Source organism: Amblyomma maculatum, chromosome 1, assembly GCF_055883805.1.
Source record: "Amblyomma maculatum isolate TAMU_Amacu chromosome 1, ASM5588380v1, whole genome shotgun sequence".
NCBI classification, from domain to species: domain Eukaryota; kingdom Metazoa; phylum Arthropoda; class Arachnida; order Ixodida; family Ixodidae; genus Amblyomma; species Amblyomma maculatum.
The window spans coordinates 148,605,680-148,617,705 of record NC_139344.1 but is presented as its reverse complement, the minus strand read 5'-3'; the positions used below and the strand labels follow the sequence as shown (position 1 = coordinate 148,617,705).

General features: G+C 47.5%; 5 non-coding genes across 5 annotated transcripts; all 5 read right to left on the bottom strand.

Annotated features, from left to right (window-relative positions):
• Window positions 1–4,270: 4,270 nt before the first annotated feature.
• On the bottom strand, window positions 4,271–4,342 carry TRNAQ-CUG (transfer RNA glutamine (anticodon CUG)). Its single transcript has one exon. It is a non-coding gene; the product is annotated as a tRNA-Gln (tRNA).
• Window positions 4,343–4,349: 7 nt separating this feature from the next.
• TRNAE-CUC (transfer RNA glutamic acid (anticodon CUC)) lies at window positions 4,350–4,421 on the bottom strand. Its single transcript has one exon. It is a non-coding gene; the product is annotated as a tRNA-Glu (tRNA).
• A 392-nt stretch (window positions 4,422–4,813) lies between these two features.
• Window positions 4,814–4,885, bottom strand: TRNAE-CUC (transfer RNA glutamic acid (anticodon CUC)). The gene has a single exon. It is a non-coding gene; the product is annotated as a tRNA-Glu (tRNA).
• A 5,071-nt stretch (window positions 4,886–9,956) lies between these two features.
• Window positions 9,957–10,028, bottom strand: TRNAQ-CUG (transfer RNA glutamine (anticodon CUG)). Its single transcript has one exon. It is a non-coding gene; the product is annotated as a tRNA-Gln (tRNA).
• A 7-nt stretch (window positions 10,029–10,035) lies between these two features.
• On the bottom strand, window positions 10,036–10,107 carry TRNAE-CUC (transfer RNA glutamic acid (anticodon CUC)). Its single transcript has one exon. It is a non-coding gene; the product is annotated as a tRNA-Glu (tRNA).
• Window positions 10,108–12,026: the final 1,919 nt, after the last annotated feature.

Sequence of the window (12,026 nt, the reverse complement as noted above, 5' to 3'; positions counted from 1 at the left end):
TGGGGGGCTCATCTTCCGGCGCCATATCTTTAATGGTATTGTGACTGGCCATAGGGTTTTCTTGGCAGGAAATACTGGAGTGGGTTGCCATTACCTTCTCCAGTGAATCACATTTTGTCAGAACTCTCTGCCGTGACCTGTCTATCTTGGGTGGCCCTACACGGCAGAGCTCACGACTTCATCGAGTTTCGCAAGCCCCTCCGCCGCGACAAGGCAGTGATCCATGAAGGGGTCACCAGGGTTAGAATGCTCGAAAATGGAAAAATGAATTTCGTGAGAAACACGGTCAAAAGCTTTCGCCAAATCTAACTGCATCATGGCTATCTGACCACCGAGTGCATCAACACATTCTAGTACGGTTCTTGCGACATGTATATTCGTGGCAATGGATCGACCCTTGATGCCGCACGTTTTATGAGACCCAACCAATTTCTTTATTACGCTTTGCAGTCGTTTTGCTAAAACCTTCATGTACACCTGTAGTCAACATTGGTGAGGCTAATCGGTCGATATGACCCCACCAACAGTTGTTTCTCCGGATCATCTGTCTTGGGTATTAGAACAATGTGCGATGTAGAGAAAGACATTGGGACAGTATTACGTTCATAAGCTTCAGTGATTACACGAAGCATAAACTGAGCCGCATACTGCTGAAAAGTTTTAAAGAAGGCAGCGCTTAGACCATCCGCCCCAGGGGCCTTCCCAGTTGTCAGGTCATCTATTGCAGATACTATCTCCTGCAATATTGCAGATACTATATTGCAGGAGATAGTATCTGCAATAGATGACCTGACAGGTGTTTCTAGGAGCGCTTTACTTTCGTCATCCAGTGCAGGCATCAGTCTTAGAAAATCTGTATCAAAGCCACTATACAGTCTGAAGCTTAGCGCTAAGCAGTTCTTCGAAGTGCTCTGCTACCGTACGCTGAATATCTTTAGCATCTTCTGTGATATGGCCGGTATACCTTATACTCCTTATTTCTTTCTGGCAGGCGTATCTTTTCTCGTCTGCTAGCGCTCGTTTTGTCGGCACTTCTCCTGCCCAAAGTTTTTCAGCCCTTGCACGTATGACAGCCGCTGTGTATCTTTCGCTGTCGATTGTTTCCAACTCACTTTTTATCTCTCGTATTTTACTGGCGAAATGCCCTGGCACAGAACTTTCCATGCTCAATAAAAACTGGAGTTGTTCATTCAGTTCTTTTTCTTTCTCTTTATGCCGCACCTTACTGCTCTTTTCTATGGATTTCAATTTGACCCACTCTTTGAAGCTGTCCCATTACTCTGCAAAACTTACTGGTCTCATAGCAAGACGATTTTCAAACTCGGTCTTAACTTCCGTAAGGAACTCTTCATCGGCAAGAAGTTTGGCATTCAGTTTCCATAGGTACCAGTTAAAGCGCGATTTCTTTCCTTTGCGGTCAAACACTGCACTCACGAGACAATGATCGCTGAAAGACACAGGTTTGACCTCATATGCAGTACATAGGGAAACAAGATCTACCGAGGCATACACCCTGTCCAATCTAGCATGGCTATCTCGCTGAAAGTGCGTGAACTCTGGCTGGTTTCCAGTGGAGAACACACTACCAACATCCTCAAGGCCATACTCATGCACAAGTGCATTCAACAGCTCGGAGCTTCTGTCTCTTCGAGGTTTACACTTCGCCGCTCGGTCCACAGCTGCGCACACACAGTTGTAGTCACCAAGTACAAGCAAGATTTTGTCTCACCTTCAACCACACCTTAATAAACTCAAAAAAAAAATTCACGCTCACATTCTGAATTGGGAGCATACACACACACAACACGCCAGCATAAATTAGAGTAGGTAAAAGCGCTAACCAAAAGCCGACCGCTTGGACAGGCAAAAACGGACTCTACGCTTACTCCCAGCGTGTTACGTATAAAAAAAGGCATCCACCCGATACACCAACAGAATGGCATACACACACATAAAAGTTTGTTTGAAAAGAAGCCACCATACGGTCAGTGCTTTCTTGGCTCTCAATCTTTGACTCTTGCACAGCTGCTATATCTATATCATTATCCAAAAAGAGGCGACTGAGCTGGCATTGTCGCTTTCTCGCTCCCAGTCCTCTGACATTCAAAGTAGCTACATGTAACGGCGAATTAAGCTTGAGAGTCATGTATTAGAGAGAGACGCCCGTACCGGCATGGTGCCTACCTTCATGGTTGCGTGGCTTCCGCTTCTGACGAACAGCGGCGTATGTATGCATGTAATGTCCTCCCAGCAGAATGTCGGGATGCATTCAAACGAAGTCCAAGCACATTGTTTCATTTTTGCTCACACACGCACCACTTGGTTGCAGAAGGTTCCTGACGCTGGTCGGTAGGCAGCCTATCCACAAATCGTTCAGGACACCACAAAAACTACGGAGGCGGTTTCCCCGCCTGCCGCGTGTCGGCCGAGAAGTTCGGCTTCGGTCTTAACGTGGCTCTTCGGATGCCAGAAGTTTTCGGCGGCGGCTCACCACAGACACCGCCTGGCAGCTGAGTCTCCTCGACGCTTTCCTCATGCGGACGTTTCGCGGCAATTAAGGCTGCTGTCTCCGGCCCAACCTCCATGGCATCAGTACAGGAAGGCTCAGTACTGAGATGATCCTCAGCGTCGGAAAATTTGGTTACGTCTTCTGCCGCTTCCTTTGACGCGCTTTCATGGTCCTGGAATGGAACGTTCAAGACATGCCGAGTTTCATTCTTTTCATTTGAGACCATCACCTTATTCTTTGCTAAAACCGTCATGGAAGGCGCGTCCTGTTTCGTTGACTGACATCTAATGTCAGCAGCCTCCTCCGCATCCGCCTCGTCCATAATTAACTCGGACGAGTCTTCGCTGGTCCCAGATCCGGAAGTGCTAGCGTAGGTTCGTGCACACTGGCTGTCTTTATGCCCGAACCTTTGACAGGTTCCGCAGCGAGGAACCCGGCACTCTTTGCGGATGTGACCCGTACCCCGGCAGCGTAGGCACAACGGGGGTCTGCCTGGCACAATGACGAGCGCGAGCTCACCGCTAACATTCAACTGATGCGGCAGGTCGTCGAGCTTCATGCCAGCTTTCAGCTTCAGCGTGACGAGTCTAGTTGTAGAGCCCTTTTCTAGCATACCTTTAACACGCCAACGCTCATGGGAAACGTCTGACACCTTTCCGTACGGCGCAAATGCAGCACGAACATCTTCGTCTGGCACGTTGTGAAGTAGCCAGTGAAGTTTGAGTCGCACGTCCTGGTTCGCCGGGTCAATCACCAAGCAGCGACCGTTTTTTACAGACAGCTCACCTACACTGACAATCTTGTTGACGGCTTCAGTATCCTTGAGAGTGACGGCCCAGACGTGGCTCATCCGATACGACCCCATAGCGATAACATCGGGGATTAGCGAGTGTTGTGCTAAAGCATCCCGGAAATCTCCCACCCGGTACGGGCGGGCCCTGATATCGGCATGCAAAAAAAACGGTATTCAAAACAAACCGACCTGTTGGAAGCGCAGGCAAAACGACCTGGTAAGTGTTGTCCTGTTCAGCAGTCCTGTTACCGCGGCCTGACATGGTCGCTGAAGCCGCTCGTGAGGAGCCCTGCATCCTGCGTCCGTTCACTGCCGTGGCCGGAAGCAGAATATCCTAGCCACTAGACCACGCCGGAACGTGGTAGACGATTGCAAGCGAGAGCACAAGAGAATGCAGATGCGTAACATAGCCAGAATAAGATTGGGATGGAGCGCATTTGGCAAGCACTCGCAGATTATGTCTAGCAGTTTACCGGTATCGCTAAAGAGGAAAGTATACAACAGTTGCATCTTGCCTGTACTCACCTATGGGGCTGAAACGTGGAGGCTAACCAAGAGAGGTCTACTTAAGTTGAGGACAACCCAGAGGGCTATGGAACGAAAAATGGTAGGGGTAACATTAGGAGATAGAAAGCATGCAGAGTGGGTCAGAGAAATAACTGAGGTTACCGACATTCTAGTAGAAATTAAGAAGAAATGGACATGGGCAGGACATGTAGTGCGAAGAGAGGATAACCGATGGTCGCCTAGGGTAACAAACTGGATTCCAAGGGAAAGAAAGCGTAGCAGGGGGCGGCAGAAAGTTAGGTGGGCGGATGAGATTAAGAAGTTCGCAGGGGTCAAGTGGATGCAGCTAGCACAGAACCGGGTTAAGTGGAGAAATATGGGAGAGGCCTTCGCCCTGCAGTGGGTATAGTCAGGCTGATGATGATGATGATGAACATAGCCAGAAAAAGAAAAAGAGGAGCAGGTCTCACCGAGATTTGAACTCGGATCGCTGGATTCAGAGTACAGAGTGCTAACCATTACACCATGAGACCGCCATCTTTCCGACGCCGTTAATCGAACCCGGGCCTCCTGGTTGAGAGCCAGGTATCCTAGCCACTAGACCACGCCGGAACGTGGCAGAGGATTGCAAGCGAGAGCACAAGAGAATGCAGATGCGTAACATAGCCAGAAAAAAAAAAAAAAAAAAGACTCGCACGTCTCACCGAGATTTGAACTCGGATCGCTGGATTCAGAGCGCAGAGAGCTAACCATTACACCATGAGACCGCCATCTTTGCGACGCCGTTAATCGAACCCGGGCCTCCTGGGTGAGAGCCAGGTATCCTAGCCACTAGACCACGCCGGAACGTGGCAGAGGATTGCAAGCGAGCGCACAAGAGAATGCAGATGCGTAACATAGCCAGAAAAAAAAAAAAAAGAGTCGCACGTCTCACCGAGATTTGAACTCGGATCGCTGGATTCAGAGCGCAGATAGCTAACCATTACACCATGAGACCGCCATCTTTGCGACGCCGGGAATCGAACCCGGGCCTCCTGGGTGAGAGCCAGGTATCCTAGCCACTAGACCACGCCGGATTTTTTTTTTCTTTATTGCATGGGAAAACTTCCGTAAAAAGGAACAACTCCACTTACTTAAACATGTCCATGTCTAAAGTTACCGGGCTGTTTAATGCTAGCCCGTCATATCCTCAGCCCGACAATGCACAATCATCAGAACATCAAAAGTCTGGGAGACATACACATGCGTCTAGATACGGCATCCAGTTTGGAGGTTCTTCACGTGCAGCATATACACTTCTCACCAAAGCACACTGCTCCCGAAACACGGATTTCGACGATCTTAGTGGCTCTGCATGCCTCTCGATCATGCGGCTTTTCCAAAGGCTGAACAGTCCCATCAACACAAATAGATCGTAAGGCACGACAGAGTTTTTGTCAGGAGGCAAAAATCTAATTGTATAAGGCGTAATTTCAATGTCCTTTTTAAGAGTTCTTTGTAGTATGTCCCAAAAGAACATAGCATCACGGCACAGAATAAAGCAATGATCAATTGTCTCAGGCACGTTACAGAGGCGACAATTTACCGACCAGCGCACAAACGTCTCCTTATTGTGAAGAAATGTCTTGACAGGCAACGTCGCTGTATGTAATTTGAAAAAGAACGTTTTTGCAGCTGCCTGAATGCACATTTGCCTAACACGCTTTAGAACAGTGGTGTCCAAAAACCCCAGATAAGGCTGCCGATACAACGGTGTAGGGAACAAAGACTCAGTGAGAGCCTGGGTCATCTGCTTTCTCGAGAGGCTATACAGGTAATCTACCGAGAAACGCACAGTGAGAAAATTGAAAGTGTCAGCAACCTCCTTAAGGAATCCCCATAAACGCCCCTCACGAGCCTGCCCAGTTGGTGCGAATAAGTAAGGCAAATGTGGACTAAGGCGCCTAATGAGCACAGTTACAAGAAACGGATGGTTTGCCGATTTGAAAAAGAAAAAACGGGAGACAAGTTGATGCACAAACAAGTGAACAAGGCCCACTCCACCAGACTCTAAGGGAAGAAACAAGTTGTCACGCCGCATGGGCTCCCATTGAGAGCGCCACACAAATGTTGCAAATATTCTGTGTATAACTTGTACTTTGCTCCTCGCACAATGCAGGACCTGAAGGATATACGCAAGCTTTGCAAACAAAAATATGTTACAGACCTGTGCCCTAGCAAACACTGAGAGTTCCCTACCCATCCAAGCCTGCGTTTGTCGCCGTATAGGTACGATCTGTGAATCCCAGTAGGCTGCGCTATTGCGAACTTGGTGCAGTGGAACCCTTAGGTACTGAAGAGGACTACAGTCACAGCATATGCCTCCAAACTGGCTTGGTCTAGTGCCCCAGTGTCCCAACCAAAAACCTTTGGATTTATCTAAATTAAGGGCCGCGCCTGATACATCGCAGAACTGTTCAGTCAAGTGTAAAGCCTCAAGTACACTCTTTTTGTCAGAACAAAAGAGGGCGATATCGTCCGCGTAAGCTAAAATCTTAACTTCACATTGAGCCAGAGAGAAACCACGGATGGCTGCACTGTTAATTATACTGAGACAGAGGGGTTCCAGATATAAGCCAAACAACAGTGGAGACAGTGGACATCCTTGACGAACAGATGATTCCAGTGGCATTGGTTTCGTTAGCTCCTGATTAACAATTAGTCTTGTATACGAGTTCATATAGCACAGCCTTATGCCTTTGAGCAAAACGTCACCAATGTTTGCATTCTCCAAGACCGCGAACAAGAAATTGTGCCGAACTTTATCAAACGCCTTCGCCAGGTCAATTTGAATCAGAGCTACTTGGCCTGTCTCATCTGATACTGTCTCGATTACTGAACGTGCAATATGGATGTGTGTTTGAATACTGCGCCCTCTGATACCACATACCTGATGCGAACCTATCAAGTCCATGATAACCAGCTGCAAACGAGAACAAAGGACCTTGGCAAAAATTTTGTAATCAACATTACAGAGGGAAATTGGACGATATCCTTCAACAGTTTTCAACCGATTAGTATCTTTGCTTTTGGGTATTAATATTGTGTGGCCTGAATAGAAAGTGGGGGGCAGGAGACCCACAACATAAGATGCTTGGAATACTTCCATAAAAACAGGCGTTAGGCAAGGCGAAAATGTTTTATAAAATTCGCTAGTAATACCATCTGGGCCAGGAGATTTCTGGTTCTGAAGGTCTGAAATGGCTGATTTAATTTCTTCCAAAGTGATGGGTCCCTCTACTACAGCACATTTCTCATCGTCTAGTCGAGGAAAGTTCTCAAGTAAGGAATTATAATCGAAACCCTGATTTGGATCTTTACAACTGCCGAACAGCTTTCGATAATAATCATAGAAAGCAGCAAGAATACTAGGAGCATCACTATATGTGCAACCACCATACTGAATTTCCAATATTTCCTTCGTAAGAGCATTCTCTCTTTCATCAATGAGGGCCCGACGTGAAGGTTGCTCGTCATGAAACCTTCGAGTCCTAGATCTTATTAGGGCCCCCTTGTATCTTTCCGTCGCAATTTGTTGAAGCTCTGCCTTTACGTTAATAATTTCTTCAACATAGGCACCCGGGCTAACCTTCTCTAGCTCATGTAGCTCAGTTAGAGTGCGCCCAAGCTCACGAAGGTGGTGTCTCTTTAGGAACGCGATTCTTGCAGAGGCTTCAATTGCTAATTTTTTGGTTTCCTGTTTGAACAAGTCCCATTTTTGAAAAACTGACAGATCATGGCGTGACCATATGTCTTTCAAACAAGTAGGTACAGCACGCTTAAAGATTTCATCTGAGAGCAGACAGTTATTCATTTTCCACAGTTCCCACCGAGGGTGAAGTATCTGCCGACTGTACCTCCCTACCTGAAGAGACACCATACAATGGTCACTGAAGAAGATGGGCCGCATCCAGTAACCAAACAAATTTGCTAACATGTCTGCAGAAACATAAATTCTGTCAAGGCGGGTATTAGAGGAGAACTGAAAATGAGTGAAATGAATACTGTCGCCTTTTTCCTGCCCCACATCCACAAGGTTATATTCACAAGCCAAATCGTTAAGTAATGCAGCACTAGGGTCATATCTCTTACATAATGCTGATCGGTCCTCATCCCTACAAACACAATTAAAATCTCCCAACAACATAATTTTGCGATCTGTGCACAAATGATTAACTAATGAAAGAAAAAAATGCCTTCTGTCTCGTTGTTTTACAGGGGCGTAAACACAAATAATTCGCCACTGCACACCTGAGATTGTGAGGTCAAAGCATATAAGTCGTCCCTCGCCATCTATGCAATAAGACATGGCTGTCATCTCTAGTGTTTTGGCCAGGAATAGCATACACCCTCCGGACAAGCCTCTAGCGTGGCTAACAATAATGTTATATTCCGGCAAAAACGGCTCAAGAGCAGCTTCCGTCTCTTCATCGGAGGACAACTTTGTTTCCTGAATTGCTGCTACAGACACACTCCATTTCTTTAACAGATGTCTTAACTGCTGCTGTCTCCGACGATTACGCATACCCCTGACGTTAAGGGTAGCGACTTGATATGCTGCGACTCTAGCCATTTTTGGTACTAGTCCTTTTAAACATCATCCCCTGGAATGGGGTGGCCCGCCTGCAAATTGGCGGCCTTTCGGGCAGACATCGCCCTCCTCTTTAAAGTCACCCTTCCTGTGGCCTCTACACAGTGTGCCTTCTGGCCAGCACCATCGATACACACCTCATCATCTGCGGGGCGCTTCAAAGGCACTGTGTTGTCCATGTCCTCCTCTGAGACACTCAAGGCTTCGGCCCACGAACCTGATTGGAGCACATCGCTCGCTGCCACACTGACAGCCGACAGAGAACCGGACGCACCGGAGATCGGCGCCACAGACGGCTCACTGTTACCCTCCAACGACGAAGGAGAATCAATGACGAAGGAGGATAGGCGAGCATCCACTGGCAGTATCTTCTCCATTGATTCCACAGGAGGCATATCCAGACGTCCTTCAATGAAAGGTGGTTCTTGGGCAGCAAGGGCAGCACTCTGAGTGGCACTCACAGGTGGGCCCGGGTCCGGCGGTTTTGGCTCTGGAGACGCTGGTTCTTGATGGCCAGTCACTGCAGATTCTTCTGAGTTGGTGTGAAGTGCAGAAGGCTTCTGGTCCCCATCAATTTGAGGTTCACGACCTAACTCACCAGTTACATCAACAACCTCTGACACATCCATGATATGCTCGGACGCCACGTCATCTTCTCGTGACCACTGGCCTTGACGCAGTCTATCGGCATAACTTAATACACAGTTCTCCACAGTATGGCCAAAGCGCCGGCACTGGGTGCATCGAGGCGTTCGGCACTGACGCCGTACATGGCCTACCCGGCTGCGTCGAAGGCACAGTGGAGGTCTCCCTGAGATAAGCACTAATGCCTGCACCCCATAAACATTAAGAGTGTGAGGAATTGTACTTGCTGACACTCGGTCCTTGAGCGTGAGGGAGATTTCACGGTTCGCCGTTTCCATGTGCTCCATCCCTGGGCACCGCCACTTTTCACGTTCCACAGATTGAATCGTTCCATAAGGCTCAAAAGCTTCCACAATCCTCCGGTGCTCCATATAGCGTGGAAGCCAAAGGAGCTTACCCTTGACATTCTTTGTATCCGGGTCGAACACCATGCACCGAAGTCCTTTCACAGGGAACTCTGCTTTGTTAATTAGCTTCTGCTTTGAAGAACTACTCTCGCAGGTAACCATCCACACGTGGCTCATTTGGTATTGACCAATGCACAAAATTTCCCGGAGGTCCAAAATCTGTGCAAGTGCGTCTCGAAAGTCAGGTGCTCGGTACGGGCGACCCTTAAGGTCGGCATGCAGGAAAACGGTATTAAGGACAACATTACCGGTGGGCAGGCGTGGAAGGACAACTTTGTACGTTTCGGTAGTGTCCTGAGGAGTAGAAAGACCTCGGCCAACGGCCGATGCGCTGTTTCCAGCAAGCAACATTTTCAGGCTCAGCCGTCCAGAACCCTAGACCACGCCGGAACGTGGCAGCGGATCGCAAGCGAGAGCACAAGAGAATGCAGATGCGTAACATGGCCAGAAAAGAAAAAGAGGCGCAGGTCTCACCGAGATTTGAACTCGGATCGCTGGATTCAGAGTCCAGAGTGCTAACCATTACACCATGAGACCGCCATCTTTCCGACGCCGGGAATCGAACCCGGGCCTCCGGGGTGAGAGCCAGGTATCCTAGCCACTAGACCACGCCGGATTTTTTTTTCTTTATTACCGACTTGGTAACTACAAAGAACGATGAAAATCGCATGGAATTAAAAACACGTCACTTTCTTACAGGTTTCAAGGTTTCTTGTGATAGAATGGATTAAGTGACATGAGCTTGCCCAAGACTGGCAGCCATTCCGGGGGTTCAGATTGCCCTCCGAAAACATCACGCGTGTACATTACACTTTCAACAAAGTACTGATGGGCTGGGTGTACGACAACATGCTCATGGCGAACATCCATCCGCGTTCTCCATATGCTGTGCATACACAAGACCATAAATAAATCACTGGGCACTTCTCCTGGTTGGGCGCATGGAAGGTAGCGTATTGCAAACGGCGTTATTGGTAAGTCCTTTTCAATAGTACGCTGTAGCACGTCCCACAAAAAAACCGCATCGTCACACTCAAGGAGAATATGCTCCATGGATTCCAGCTTTTTGCAAATTAAACAGTCAGCAGACCAAGGCACAAAAAGGCCTTTGCTTTCCAGCCATGGCTTCACCGGAAGAGTGCCGGTATGCAATTGAAAAAAGAAAGATTTAGCGGACGATCTGATGGGCATTTTTTTTCACTCTCTTCAACACGTCCCGCTCCGGACCCAAAGCATATACAGCGCGATAAAGAGGCACAGGTAAAAAGGTTTCCAATAAATCTTTGTACAGCCGTTTTCGCGTAACAGTACACATATACTCATTTGAAAATCTCGCCTTCACTATTTGGAAGGACGCGACAACTTCACGAAGAAAAACACTTAGAGCCATTGTCCTTGTAGACATAGTCGAAACTACATATTCCGGCAGTGAATCACGCAATCGCACTTGGATTACCGTTCTAAGAAAAACATCGCTTTGTTCGCGCAAAAAAAAGAACCTGGTTACAATCCGCTTTAAGTATAAATGTGACAATCCCAGTCCACCATTATGCACCGTATGAAACAGATTGCATCGACTGGTGCGCTCCCATGTGGAAGCCCACACAAACGTGGCAAATGCCCTATGCAGTTTTTGAACAGAGATTCTTGACATTGATAACACTTGCAGCATGTAAAACATTTTTGCAACTAGGAACATATTGCAAACGGTAGCTATTGCGAACATAGAAAAGTTATGTCCTCCCCATTTGTTTCTTTGGGTTTTCACTTGCTCAACTTCACCGGCCCAACATTCCTTGCTTTCACGGTAATGCTTTAGTGGCACACCAAGGTAATTGCCTGGCGTTATTGTCCATTGCATACTGGAGAACAGTTCAGGCGTGTATTGCCAGTTTCCGTGCCAAAATCCTAAGCACTTTGCCCAACTAATTTCGCTTCCACTTGCAGTGCAAAAAGCAGTGGCTTCTTTTACAACTTCTTCACGCTCTCATGGTCAGTACAAAAAACCGCAATATCGTCCGCGTATGCCAAAACCCGAACTTCACTTTGAAAAAATCTATAACCGCGTATGTTTGGCCTTGTAAGCAATCTTAAACAGAAAGGCTCCAGATAAAGCGCGAACAAAAGGGGAGACAGAGGACAGCCCTGCCTTACTGACGACTGAACAGGTATACGATCGGTTAAATGCTTATTCACGACCAGTCTCGCTGAACAGCACTCGTAAACCATTTTCACGCCCTTTGTAATCACGGAACCAGCATTGACATACTCTAAAACAGAGAACAAAATTTCATGTACCACTTTATCAAATGCTTTGTGGAGGTCTAATTGCATCATTGCTACGTGGTCATGCATCGCGTCACAACATTCGAGTACACTCCTTGCTGCGTGTATGTTAGTAAAAATGGTCCTTCCTTTTATACCGCATGTCTGATGTGGGCCTACAAGACAAGTAATTACACATTGGAGTCGTCGCCCTAATACTTTCATGTAAATTTTATAGTCAACATTCGTTAGACTTATAGGACGGTAAGA